Source organism: Cucumis sativus, chromosome 5, assembly GCF_000004075.3.
Source record: "Cucumis sativus cultivar 9930 chromosome 5, Cucumber_9930_V3, whole genome shotgun sequence".
NCBI classification, from domain to species: domain Eukaryota; kingdom Viridiplantae; phylum Streptophyta; class Magnoliopsida; order Cucurbitales; family Cucurbitaceae; genus Cucumis; species Cucumis sativus.
In genome coordinates, this window is record NC_026659.2 from 18297884 (window position 1) to 18312313 (window position 14430).

The 14430-nt window shown below is 30.6% G+C and overlaps 1 long non-coding RNA gene across 2 annotated transcripts; it reads right to left on the reverse strand.

Annotated features, from left to right (window-relative positions):
* Nucleotides 1-8155: 8155 nt before the first annotated feature.
* LOC105435502 lies at nt 8156-13141 on the reverse strand. Of its 2 annotated transcripts, XR_004216589.1 has the most exons (4): nt 13067-13141; nt 12500-12945; nt 8555-8648; nt 8156-8406 (listed from the first exon to the last, which is right to left on the reverse strand). It is a non-coding gene; the product is annotated as an uncharacterized LOC105435502 (long non-coding RNA). The 2 variants fall into 2 exon arrangements; XR_969544.2 differs by lacking the exon at nt 13067-13141 and having other exon boundaries at nt 12500-13041.
* Between the last annotated feature and the right edge of the window lie 1289 nt (nt 13142-14430).

A 14430-nucleotide genomic window follows, 5' to 3' on the forward strand; every position in this document is an offset into this window, starting at 1 on the left:
ACTTCATTGTTGTCTTGTTTAATTGGTTCCATAATGAAGTCAGGAATTGGAGCCTAAGCATCATCTAATCTCGCATTAGGAGTAGAAATTAATTCATCTTCAAAGACAACTTTCTTTATGTTATCTTCCCCTCATTTTCAACATCCTTAAGGAATCTAGTATTTCTAGTCTCAAAACACGATCTCAAAGTGGGATCATAAAACTTAAAACCCCTAGAATGCTTAGGATACCCAACAAAATAGCAGTTAATAGTTCTTGGGTCCTATTTTCTTTCATTAGGTCTGTAAGGCCTAAGCTCAATTGAACAACCCCAGACGTGGAGATGTCAAATACTAGACTTCTTTTTTGTCCACAACTCATAGGTACCCTATCGAGGATAGAAATTCAGTTCATTCAACTTAGGGATTGAATTTAGATTTCCAAATATTTGAGCAAGACCAACTAAACAAAGAACAAGCAAATAAATGATATACTCACAATTAATGAGTGTTATAACATAAAATATGACAAAATAATTTCACATACATTGATGTCCAACCTTTGGGTAGAGACATCAACTATAATTGATACTCTTAACGTAGTAATCAAAGTACTTACAGTAAACTCTGTCAAAAAATTAGTCTTTCTATGGATCAACTATTTTTCACATGAGCAATCCTTATAACTGTCACATACTCATTACCACATGCATACTCATAATTTGACCAAATGATTATCTTCATTTTGGTTGATAATTATTCAGTTAAATCAATGAATATGCACATCCTATATTCTGAAATTAAATTAATCTAGATAACAGAGGCTACTTTGGCAACATATTATTTTGGCCAATTCAATATAAAATATAAGACAAAATAATAATAATTTTATTACTGTCAAAATAATAATGGAAGAAGAACACCAAATAATCTTTAACAAAATTCACCCAATAATTGGGTACATTAAAATACAATTAATGTAACATAAACATGTGAATATTCTAAAAAATTATTATTCAAGTTTAGTCCACAGGATGATCAATAATTAATCTTTAATCTATTAATGTTGATCAAATTAAACATGAATTCACGATATGATTAATCAAAACTTGAATCTAGATCAATTAAACTTCAAACAACAATATGATTAATCAAATCTTGAATCTAACACAATTAGACTTAAAACCACAATATAATTAACCAAATCATGAATCAAGAATAATTAAAATTAACCAAATCTTGAATCGAGAACAATGAAACTTCAAAAACCACAATATATTATTAATCAATTCTTGAATTAAGAACCATTAAACTTTAAAATCACGATATGATTAATCAAATCTTAAATCAAGAAACCAATACGAAGCAAACATTTTCCAACAATTGAACATGAAATTCATGCTTTGATACCACTTGTTGGCATAAATACTTTAAATTCATGTTCTGATACCACTTGATTTGTTTTCACATAAATTTTTTTTACGAAAGGTAGGGAAATCGATTGTTTTCAGTCTTTACTCATGCATTACTAAATTGACTCTATCAAGACCTTTTGAGGTGATAGCTAACATATAGACCTTATAAAGCCACTCAAGGAATGCAAACATATTGACATTTTGGATAGTCAAGTTAAAGACTCAAGTGTGCATGAGAGATGGGAGAAACATTTTAAATTATGCTAAATATCATACTTATTTTGTTTTCATATAATGCTTCATAGATATAGAATGCTAAGAGTGTATCATAGGCAAGTCATAAAAAAGCTAAGACAAAAAAGCAAGTAAACAAAACACATACAATAGCTCAAGTTAAAATGTGAGGTCTTGATCGTGTTCTGTCTCATGTGAAAAGATTCATGCGACAATATTGGACTATGCGATGAGATCGTTAGGCGGCAGAAGAAAAGTGCAAAGTATCTTGCGTTCTACATTTAAGCTACGCGTCGCATAGGCTACGTGGTGAACTGTTATGCGTTTTAAGCCTCCTTCACTAGGAAGTAGTGATGTCATTCTTCTGTAAGAAAGTGAATGATTGATTTGACTTTACTGTCTAATCCAAATTCAAGATAAGAAAATAAAAAGAACGCATGGCATTCGACACTAGATGAATTATCACAGACAACAAAAGTAATCATTCCAACATGAGAGACTTCATCAGAGAAGGTCTATATATATGAAATCTGATCATTTTGAAAATACTTTTACGTTGAGCTTACTTAAGAAAGAATCGACAGAATTTCTATGATTTTAGAGATCCTAAACATTAAGTTTGAATTTGGAAAGAATTGCAAGGAAGCTCATGACTAAGGAGCTCGTTGGAGAAGCTAGCTGAGTGAGATTGTGAGTGGTTCTTCTTATAAAATGTTTTCCAAATAAAAATATTTTCTAAATGTGTTTAAATCCTTGAATATATTTCTGATTGAAAATATGAATTATGTGATTTTCCATATGCCTTCCAATTCCTAAAGTGCATGTAATTTATAAATTAATCATACATGATATGAACTAGAATAATGTGATGAGATGATGATTATTTAAGAAATGCACGAGACTTTATATAAATTGAAATGAAGAAATGAAATGATTTTTTGTACCCTATGCAATGTGATGCCTCACACATGTGTGTGTTCTGATGTGAGATGTCATATCCTTGTTGTGTGATCTGAGATAAGATGCTCTATTCTTGCTCTGTAATTTGATATGGAATGCACTTTGCTCATTGTGTGATATGACATTGGAATGCACATTATGTGTAATAGAATTGATGGAACCTACTAAATGCGTTGAGACTACCCTGCATAGCTGCAACTTGGCAAAAAAGTGTGTGTAAACACTTTGAGAAAAGGGTACAAAGATGTAATTAAATAAGCATAATGAGTTTGCGAGATGATTTATGAGATGTTGTATGTAAAATGCATATTATGCAATATGATGTGCATTGAAATAGTTGGTAAAGAAATGATTTTCATACGAATTACTATGAATGATTGAAAGTAATAATTTTCAAATGATTTATGAAAATTATTGATAAAATTGAGATATTGCAACTCTCCCAATATATTAACTTATTTGAATTAAATTCTATATCTTCCTAATTGAAATGATTTATAACTCGTTAAGGCAAAATTTATTTATTAAGAGTGTTAGTGAGTATTTTCATCTAACCTTTCAAATTTTTGTTTTAACCCTTTGGTTAATGAATAAAATCCAACGTTGAACTTGCAAGCTTGAAAGCCTATTGTACCAATCATAAAACACATTATTTGATAGTGACCACTGCCAACTTGCATAGAATATAGAAGCTAGGCGAGAAGAGTCAAATGTTGTCTTGTGTTGTACTCAGTTTCTTTAAACTTGAAAGAATGTACTTTTGAAGCATTATAAATGAAGTTTTTCTATTTTCAAAGTAAGTTTTGATCTTGCATAGAGTGACATAGAGTGACTTTGGGGCACGACGTTACATTAGATGTTCAAGAGCTCTAGCCAGAATACTGACATACCCTGCCCCTAACTTAAAATCTAACATTACCCTCAATGTGATAAAAACAAGAAAGATAAGAGCAAAAAGAAAGGAAAAACATAAAACATTCCATAAATTTTTGAAACAATGGATGGATGGGTATATGGCTCTACAAAAAGATATTCTCCCAAATTTTATAAAACAATGAGTTACAGAAAGGATTAGATCAATAGAAGAAAAAAAAAACAGAAAAGGAACCTACACTAGGAAAGCAATAAAAATCCTTACTGCCTCTAAGTAGCACAAAATTTTAAGATAATTATGCTTTATTATACTTGGCTTCATCAACCATAGCCATCATGAAAGTTAAAAAATGGAACCTCTACCTCCACCTTAGGAGGTGGGCCACTCTTATGAAAGATTCAAGAACTTGAACAAGAAGGATTATATTAATAGTAGTAGTGTTAGAGATATAAAACTGACTCAACCATATTATTATGCCAAAGTATTAGTAATCCTTTGTCCACATCTATTATAACTTTCATTGTCATAAAAAAAAGTCTACCTAACAACATAGATAGAACAAAAGAGGAAGAATCGACATTCACGTTAATCATATAAAATCATGCAGGAAATGATAAAACTTTTACTCTGACTAGGACATCTTTGACCAAACTTAAGGGCCTAACAAGGGAGAAATCGACTAACTGCACTAATATGTAGAGTGGTGATAGATATGAGACTAAAGTTCAAAATAAACAGAGGCATGCATGATATTAATAGTGGACCCTAAATCTAACGTAGCATACTCAAACTTCTTAGATCCTATATAATAATGCAAACTACATATATAAACAAAACAACTAACCAAGCAAAGTGATAGATCCATTCAACTTATTTCTATTAAGCAAGAACTTCTTCAATAAAGTCTCTAATTTGTTGAAATTTGGAAAGTTGATAAATCGCATGAAAGGAGGAAGACAATATTTATTAGTTAGTTAATTAGAGAAAGAATGAGTAAATGTAGGGACAATTCTAAAACATTGAAGTTTAATCCAAAAAGAATTTAGATCAACATTAACGAATAAATCTTAACCAAAACAACATAAAAAATGAAAAAAAAAAATGGGTTTGATGATAGAAAAAATAACAAGAAATGGACTATGTTAAAAGGTGGAGCTTGGAGGGATTGGACATATATTTATTAATTAAATTCAATTAACAATTAGGCTAATTGTATGTCATTAGTTAGGGTCAATAATAAATGTAATCAAATAAAATCAATAGTACTTAATTAATAGTTCAAATATGTCAATTTTAATATCAATATAAATGCAGTATAATATAGAAAAATGGTAAAATGTAGCAAATTTGACAAAATATTTACAACATATAGTAAAATTTCAAATTATATCAATAATAGACATTGATAGACAATGATAAAAAGTTATCAGTTTCTGTAATTGATATAATCTAAAATTTTGCTATAACATGTAAATATTTTGGTTTATTTTACTATATTTGATAACGGCCTATAATATATTTGTGGTAAATAAATAAAATGAATTTTGTTGAAATGTTTTATTTTTAATTAATGATAATATCAAATTAGTGATAAAAATTGTTAAATCTTATTACCGTAAATAATTGAAAATTTAAGACATTTTTTTTATAATTAATGTAGCTTGATTAGATCATTCTTCTAAATTTTTCAAAAAAACAGAACTCTTGAAAATTTACTTTTACTAAAATTAGGGATAACAAGAAGAATAGCAAAATAGGAGATTTATTTTGAATAAATAAATTTTCATTTTTAAATTAATAAATAGCAAAACAAAAAATATGGAAAAAAAATGGATGAAACAATGTCTTAAATGGCCTTACCTAAGTGAAAAGCTTAATCTTAAATACAATTCTTCAAAAACCCCCCACAAATGCCTTATAATTAAATCAAATCCCAACACACAATTAACCTCTATCAAAATTTAAATTTTCCCCCAAAAACCCTATCTTCCGCTCTTTCAAACCCTTACTAGTTACAACAAACCTCAATGGCTTACGACAAGACAGAGGCAGCAATAGTGCACAAATAGAGCCAAAAGACGGCGTGCGAAGAAGAACTGATTGTGGCTTGACTGGAAAAGGAGAACTCAACACGCGCGGCTCAAATCCAGCTTGATCGAAGACAAAGCAGCTTAGATATGGGTGTTCAAAATGGATGGGCTCGGCTGGAGAACAAAACGAAGAAGTTATGATCGAGCTTAGCTAGGAACGACTTCATGGTCGATGGGAAGCTTGCGACGAAGAGAATGACGCCATCGCGGACCAACAAGATGTTATGTCCTTTAGCTTGGGTCAAGAACGTAATAACTGGAGACGACGAGCTTCAGCTTTGATAAACGACAGAGAGTGACGGATAGTGAAGACCGACTTTGTCTAAATGGATGGCGCGCAATTGTCAAATGATAACGGTGATGAGACAATAGTGGCGACTAGGATTTCTTTTGCAAGAGGAAGGGGATGATGAATGGAGAAGACAACGAAATGGAGGTTGCACGCATACCGATTATTCTTTTTTATAATAATATTATTGTTATTTTATTTTATTTTTCATTTCTTTTCCTTCCTTTTCCCTTATTAAATTAACTTTACTCTTTCCCACCAAACCCCCAATAAATTCATATCCAAAATTTTAAAATCTTAACAAAATAAGATAATTATTTTAAGAAAAATACCCAAAATTTAGGGCATCACACTATTTCCCAGATATGCACGGTGTTCTCAACTTGTAAATCAATTAAAATACATCGTATTTGTATAATAAGATTTATAGTGTAGTCAGTCGCATATTCCAACTTGTTTAGATATTGAGATGTATTTAACATTGTTAAATTTCAATAAATCTTATACACCTATTTCATGATGTGAATCTCAAAACTTGGGAATAAACGTGAATATTAACGTTATAGTTCGCACAAGAAAATAATTTTTAAAATAAAAATCAACAAAAATAAGTGGATATTATTAATTAGCAAGATTTTAGGAGATGATAAAAATTATAAATTCAAATTGATATTAAAAATATGTATTATTTATTGTTTAATAAATTTTTTGTAAATATTTTGGATTAAAAAGAAGCTCAAATGTTAAATTTATATGTCATTATTTAAAGGAATGATGTAAGAATTGAATTCAACTTAACGAATTTAGAGAATGGTATAAGATCTAAATTCAAGTTGTTATTAAAAATATGAATTATGTATTATTTAATAATCTTTTTTATAAATAGTATGAAATATAAAAAATCGAAAACGGTTCAATTTATGTTTGCCATTATTTTTGCCATCAATTTAGGGGTATTATCAAAAATTTAAACTCAAATGGTTATTAAACATATCTATTATGAAATATTGAAATAAATTATTAATTAATTGATTTAAATTCTAAGAATTTGAAAATCTGGTAAAAATTACCGTCATATTTTTAGGGATTTATCAAGCTGATTGTTGTTTGCAAATACAAATATGTGGTATTCTGCCTCATTTTTTGAACTATACGAATACATTTTATCTATAAGAAATGAGTTGTCCTATTTAAAGGGGTATATAGAGGGTATAAAAAAGTATGAAATTGATGGTTTTGTCATAAATCTTAATAATTTTGCAATTTGCTACTTTTCAGTTTGTTATTTACTATTTTGCTATTTACACGATTATCCCTTAAAATTAACTAGTTGTTAAATACAAACATAAAATAACATACTTGTTAGCCCACCATGTGTCCATCTACTAATTAGACATATACGTAAATGGAGTGTTTGGAGTAAGGAGTGAATTATTTGTCTTAGGTTATTATAGTTGAGTTATAATAGTGTTTACGGTAGCTAATTGAGAATTTTCAAATAGTATCTACTGTAGCTAGAAGTGATTATTATAGTCTGGCATAATTCGTGCCCCAAACGATCCGACAATAATGTGATAATGTATATTTTTTTAAAAAAAGAATGTTTTATTTTTAAACTAATAAAAAGAAAAAGTCCTCAATGTTTCACTCTCATTCATCTTCCAAGTGGCACTTTTCAATTGGTCCACTTTAATGAAAAAATATCATGTCAACAACTTGTAATTTTTTCTCATGCTTGTTTTAGTTTTAATTTCTTCCTTTGAACTCCAAAATAAATAACTTAATAACTCCTTCGTTGTCTTCTTACATATTTACCCTCCTCTACTTCTTGCCTATACAAAGGTTCATTATCAATAATAATAAAGAGAGAAAATGTTATTTTACGTTCAAAGTGTAAAACTCGTTTTTGAGTTATTCAAATTGTGTTAGAATTATTATTCAAGTTCTAAACAACGTGCTCTTCAAAACAATAAAATTGTTAATAAAAAAATATAGGTTTTTTACCATCAAAATATTAATTAACTAATTAGTTAAAATTAATTAATATGAGATTAAAGAGAGAAAAAACAACCAATAGTGATGTAATAACTATAATATCGAGTAAGTTTTGCTCCTCTTTTGTTTGGTAATAAACTCATTTCAAGTGAGCTTGGTGCACAGTGTAACTAGATAATCAAAATCAAACTGAAAGTCTAATAATTATAGAATCTATTAGTGGTTATCCTATTAATGATAAATATTAATATACTCAGTTAAAAATATTAATCTTTCGTAGAATTTGATTAGGGATAGAAGTTGCATGCTGATTGTAATCGTTGAATTTCAACATGAGAAGTTATTTTTGTTTTCTATTATTTTTTCTTTTTATGTAAACTATTACGAAAATAGATAGTTTACTTCTTTTACATTTGGATACACAAAGAAAAAGAAAAATGAAACTAAAATATTGTACTCATCTCAAGGTTATTCAAGAAAGTGATCATTTCCCATGGATGTAGGCATTTTGGCCGAACCACGCGTACATCTAGTGTTCTTCTTCTTCTCCTTCATGCATGTGTATTCTCCTCTACTCATAAAACAAAAACCACCATTATCAAAGACCTAGACTTTGTAGAAGTAAAGAGAAAGAAGACAAAGGTATTTTTTTCTTTTCATTTCCTATCTTTGTTTTCCTTTCAATTCGTGAAGCATAGGCAAAAGAAAGAAGAAGAGACCTCATCCTCCTCCACGTGTATGATCATTATCAAAGTCGATGTGGCTTCTTCTCTACCTAGTCTTCATTCAATTTGTTCTCCATTTGATTTACACCTACCAGAAAATTAAAGAAAGTTTAACAAATTGGTACCCGAGCAAATCTTGATTTTCAAGAATTTGAATCTTTAAGGATTAAAGATCATATGTAAGATCCATTTTTAATTTAAGTATAGGAAGTAAAATTCAACTGAGTGTTAAAGAATTTGGCGTTTGAATAAATCTGCAAAAAAGATTAAGCGATAAAATATTTATGGTTAAGTAGAAGTTTTGCGATTAATAAGTTAATTCGCGAGGAAGTTTTGAAAAAAGAAGGATTTGCAGTAGAATCTATAAGTCTAAACGCGGCAAAAGCAAAGCTTCGTATAAGTTAAGAAGTGAAGTTTTGACTAAAATGACTAGGTATTTGGGTAGTCTTTGTTATAAGACCCAAGGGTTTCACGATGAAGAAGTCTACGAGAAAGTCTTGAAGTTTAAGTTCGCGATAAGTGTTCTAAGTGATTAAAAGCTTGTTAGTTCACAATGAAGATTCTTTCAGTAAAAATTAAGGTTATTCGAGAGAAGTGTTAAGTGGTTAAAGTTATTTGCGGTATGGATTAGGCAAGAAGTAAGGTTTGACAAAGAAAATGTCAAATCTGATTTGACAGGGATTAACATGTAAGATTAAGGAGTTCAACATGATTGGGTTGAGTATTAAATTTACACATGTGAAATTTTAAGTAGGAGTTGGCAAACTGAAAAGAGTTTAAGCATGACTAAAATAGTTTAAAGGCTCTATAAATAAAGGACTTGCTCATTAAGTAAGCAACAAACTTTATTAAAAAAAGAGCTAAAATTCTGTTGTTTTGCTTTTGCGAGAAGAAGAAAAACAAAGTGTTAAGCATGACAATTTGTTCCGCGAGAAGGCTCCATGAGAAGAGAAGGAAGATGAGGATTTTTGGTAAAGTGTGGTAAGTGGTTTTCTTTTTAAAAGTTTTGTGGTTTCGCTCTACTATTTTGAAAGAAGAATTCAAATGAAAAGTGTTTCAAAAGAGATTTTTATGAAAAGTTTATATGTTTTCAAATATGATTTATAATGTTAAAGCTTGATTTGATGATTATGATTTCCATATTATTAAATGGTTTTCAAATCATTAGTTGTTTCTTTGAGATGGTGCTAACTTTTATGTGTACATAAAGAATCAAGACCACCATGGGGTGTATGGCCACCATAGGGTGTATGGGCTACATGGTGATAAATAGTTGGTTTATGCGTTGAAATGAGCGTATAAAGCTTAGCGGCCTTAGCAATAAAGACGAATCTATATGTTCTTGGATACTGTGGATACAGTAGTCTAAACATGAGGTAATGAGACCAAGCGTAGAGAACGATTCGAAAGCCTTGGCGAAAAGAATAATTAACTAATGTGTGTTTGTTTGAGATGATTTATGTGATGCAAAAAAGATGTGTTATATGAATTGGTGTTTATGCGTAATGTATATTGATATGATTTGCGGGTGATTTAATTATATTGTGAAAATGATTACATGTGTTTTGACATGTTTTACGAAATAAAGTGTTTAATTGATAAACTAATTTGTGTTGGTATTTATGATTTGACGAAAATGATTTATCAAAGGGCATTGCAAAAAGGATTTCATAAAACCTCATTAAGTCATTTTGAATTATGTTTTAAAAATCTCATCTTCTAAGATTGAGTGTTTAAGCCAAGTAGAGAAGAAGATTGAAAGATTTGCGACGAGGTGATTCAAGGCGTTATGGAAATGGTTAAGCCTTACTCATTTGGTTAAAGTATTGTAAATATGTATGAAACAATTGTTGTTAATAAAGTTTGTGTTTTAGTTTGTATTTATTTTGCTTGGCGTTTCATTGACCACCGTTGCGTTTTGAGTGTAGTTAATAGTTTAGAAGAAGTTGAGAATAAGATTTTGCGATAAGAAAATTTCAAGATTGTAACAAACTAACTCACATCATATTCCTACTACTTCGGCGTTATCGTGGCAGTACAGTTTGGGGTGTGACATCATATAGCAAACTTGAGAGTGGCAATGGCAAGAGTAGAAATTGAGAAGTTCGATGGAAAGGGAGATTTTGCTTTATGAAAGGAAAAAATTCAAGGCATTGCGAGATCAGCAAAAGGCTCATAAAGCCCTTTTAGATACTTCAGAACTTCCAACAACACTCGCAACATCACAAAAGGAAGAAAAGGAATTAGATGCCTATGGTACACTAATCCTAAATCTCAATGACAATGTTACAAGAGAAGTAAAGAAGAAATTAGAAAATCTATATGCTACTAAAGATCTCCCTAATAAAATGTACCTAAGGGAGAAATTCTTTACATATAAGGATCCTTCAAATACTTTGACAGACAACATAGATGAGTTCAAGAAGACTGTTTTAGAATTTAAGAGTCTTGAGGACAAACTCAATGATGAAAATGAAGCCTACGTTCTCTTAAATGCTTTACCCATTGCTTACAAAGAGGTAAAAAATACACTCAAATATGGTAGACTCAGTAAAAATAAATACAATTATATCAACCCTTAGAACAAGAGAATTAGAAATTCAGTCATCACAAAAACAATATCACAGTGCAAATGGTTTATTTTTTAAAGGCAAACCTCAATCTGATCCGTGGAAAAGCAATAACAAACCTCTTTTAAATGATGAAAAGATGGCAAAACAGAAGAAGAAATGTAAATATTGCAAGAAGAAGGAGCATCTAATCCAAGATTACTTTTTCCTTAAGAAAAAGAATCAAGAAAAAGAAAAAGATTCAAAATGAGTTGTCAGAAAGACTCAATAAAACAATCATGGAAAGAGTGAGATGCCTAAAATCTGAAACTATCCTAGAAGAAAAATTTTGGGTTGAACCTATAGCCTATGCTGTGTACACACTAAACAGAAGCCCTCGTATCACTTTAGAGTTCTTAATACCTGAGAAGAAATGGTCCAAACACCCTCCAAATCTAAATGATCTCAAGGTATTTGGATGTGTAGGGTATGTTCATCAAAACTAAGGGAAACTAAAGGCTGTAAGAGCTACTAAATGCATGCATGTTTGTTGGCTTCACAGAAGGGGTCAAGGGTTTCAAGTTTATAATCAGTAGGGATGTTCATTTCAAAGCAAATGAGATATTTATGCAAGGAAAATGTAATCGTGATGAAAATCCTAAAGCCACATAAACCTATTGTGATAAGGTAATCAAAAGGTTTAACCTAACAAATACTAGACTAGTAACTCTCCCTATTGCACAACACTTTAAACTATCAGCTGCAAATTCTCCTACTAATATTGACATTGATCACAAACAACAAATGAAGAATGTGCCCTATAGCCAAACTGTGGGAAGTCTAATGTACGTAAGGATCTCTACAAGACTTGACTTATCCTATTCAGCCAACTTAGTTAGTAAATACATGGCTAATCCGGGAAAGAGGCATTGTGAAGCAAACAAATGGATACTAAGATATCTAATCTAGTCTAAATGTGCCAAACTAATTTACCAAAAGGCCACATAATTAGACCTAGAACTAATTGGTTAAACTAATTGGTTATGTGGATTCTAACTTTGCTGGTGACAGTGATAAGAGAAAAAGTCTAACGGGGTATGTCTTTCTCTATAGTCCTAATCTAATTAGTTGGAAAGAAATACTATAATATATTGTTGCTCTCTCAATCATAGAAGTAAAATACATAGCTCTATCTGAGGTAGTAAAAGAAAGACCGTGGCTGAAATGAATTGAAGGATTTTGGAATCAAACACTTGGTTGTAAAAATCTATTATGATAACCAAAGCACCATACATCTATCCAAAAATCCACAATTCCATAGCAGAACAAAACATATAGATATAAAATTTCATTTCATAGGTGAAAAAATTGAAGTTCTAAAGGTTCATACCTCTGAAAATGCTACCGACATGCTCTCACCAAGTCTGTTACAAAAATGAAGCTCCAAAAATACTTCGAGCTAATAGACTTTGACATACCTGAAAAAAGATGATAAAGTCAGAAGATGGAAATATGGTTGAACCCATAAAAATTGGATTCAACATGGAGATTATTTGTAATAGTTGAATTCTAACATGAGAAGTTAGTTTTGTTTTCTATTATTTTTTCTTTTATGTAAACACCTCTATATAAAGGTTTATAACAAAAATATCAGTTTCCTTCTTTTACATTTGGATACAGAAAGTAAAAGAAAAAGAAAACTAAAATACTATACTCATCTCAAGGTCATTCAAGAAAGTGATCCTTCCCATGGATGTAGATATTTTGGCCAAACCACTTACATCCGGTGCTCTTCTTCTTCACCTTCATCTTCAATCTATGCATGTGTGTTCTCCTCTACTCATAAAATAAAAAACACAATTATCAAAGAACTAGGGTTTGCAGAAGTAAAGAGAAAGAAGACAAAGGTATTTTCCTTTCAATTCGTGAAGTGCAAGCCAAAGAAAGAAGAAGAGACCTCATCCTCTTCCACGTGTACGATCATTATCAAAGGCGATGTGGCTTCTTCTCTTACTCGTCTTCATTTCAAGTTGTCGTCCATTTGATTTGGGCCTACAAGAAAAGTAAAAAACGCCCAACACTTATCATAACGAAGTTAATTATCAAGAACTTGTTTGGTCTAGTGATGAAGCCAATTTCGGGCATCCCCACACAAAAACAACATGGAGTCTAAACTAAAGAGAGGAATGTTTAGTCTCAAGAAGCATGTAGAGATTTAGCTATAGGAATACTCCATCGAGACTAACTAAATTGTCAACCTCTTTTACATTCTGCAAATAACGCTAGTGCAGACAAATTCATTTTGGTGGCAGGAAGATACTACTTCCATTCCTTCCCAGTGGATCATTCTTCTCCCTAAGAATTGAACAAACCAAGTTCACTAATACCATAAATACATGTTGAAATCACTTATCGACATAGTTCATTATATGTATGCATTGATAACACGTATGCATTGTACGTAGTAATAAACTAATTTCTTAAATATATACGTTAACTCTATACGTAACAACTATTTTAATCAACTATTGTAACAAAAAATAATAATAATAAATGCCTTCAGTTTTTCACTATCTTTTTCCACTGGAAACATGCAACAACATTTGGATTTTGCTCAATGCAGCTCACGAAAATCAAGAGAAGAAAAATTAACTCAATGGTTAACTGGGAGTTATTTCCGTTTTCCATAAAAACTAACATGAATGAGCAAAATTTCTACGCCAACCTTATATTTGCAAATATTGTTTAAATGTACCATAATTTAACACTTAATTCTAGATTTGGTTATATTTATAATTTTTAAAAATATCATTACACACTTGATTATTAGTGCTATGGCTTACAATTACCTCTAATTTTGCAGTCATCTTGGGGCCTAATGGGCCTACCAAAGTAGCAATGGAGAGAGTGGTATCCCTCAACCCTAAAGGCTCACTAAGAAAATAAAGTTCAGCCCAACCCGTTTGTGACTTCCACTCCATGAGCCAGACCCACAAGAAAAAATGGACAAACGTAATAAATCCTATAAGAGGATCGCCTTTTGCTTAGATTATTCTATCAAAGCTTTGCTCATTAAGGAAAGGATAAAAGAAGAAAGAAAGAAAGAAACAGAAGGGAAAAGGAGCATTATTACTTTCCAACATCTCTTGTAATTTATCGTCATTACATCAGAAGAGTTTGAATTAATAGTTAACTCACCGATAATTATAAATCATTCACATGCAACCTTAAAAGAATATTTGTAAATAACATCCTTTCAATAACTCTACAACCAGAATTAATTTTGTCATTTCATCAAAATTTTGTTTGAACCATTAAAAA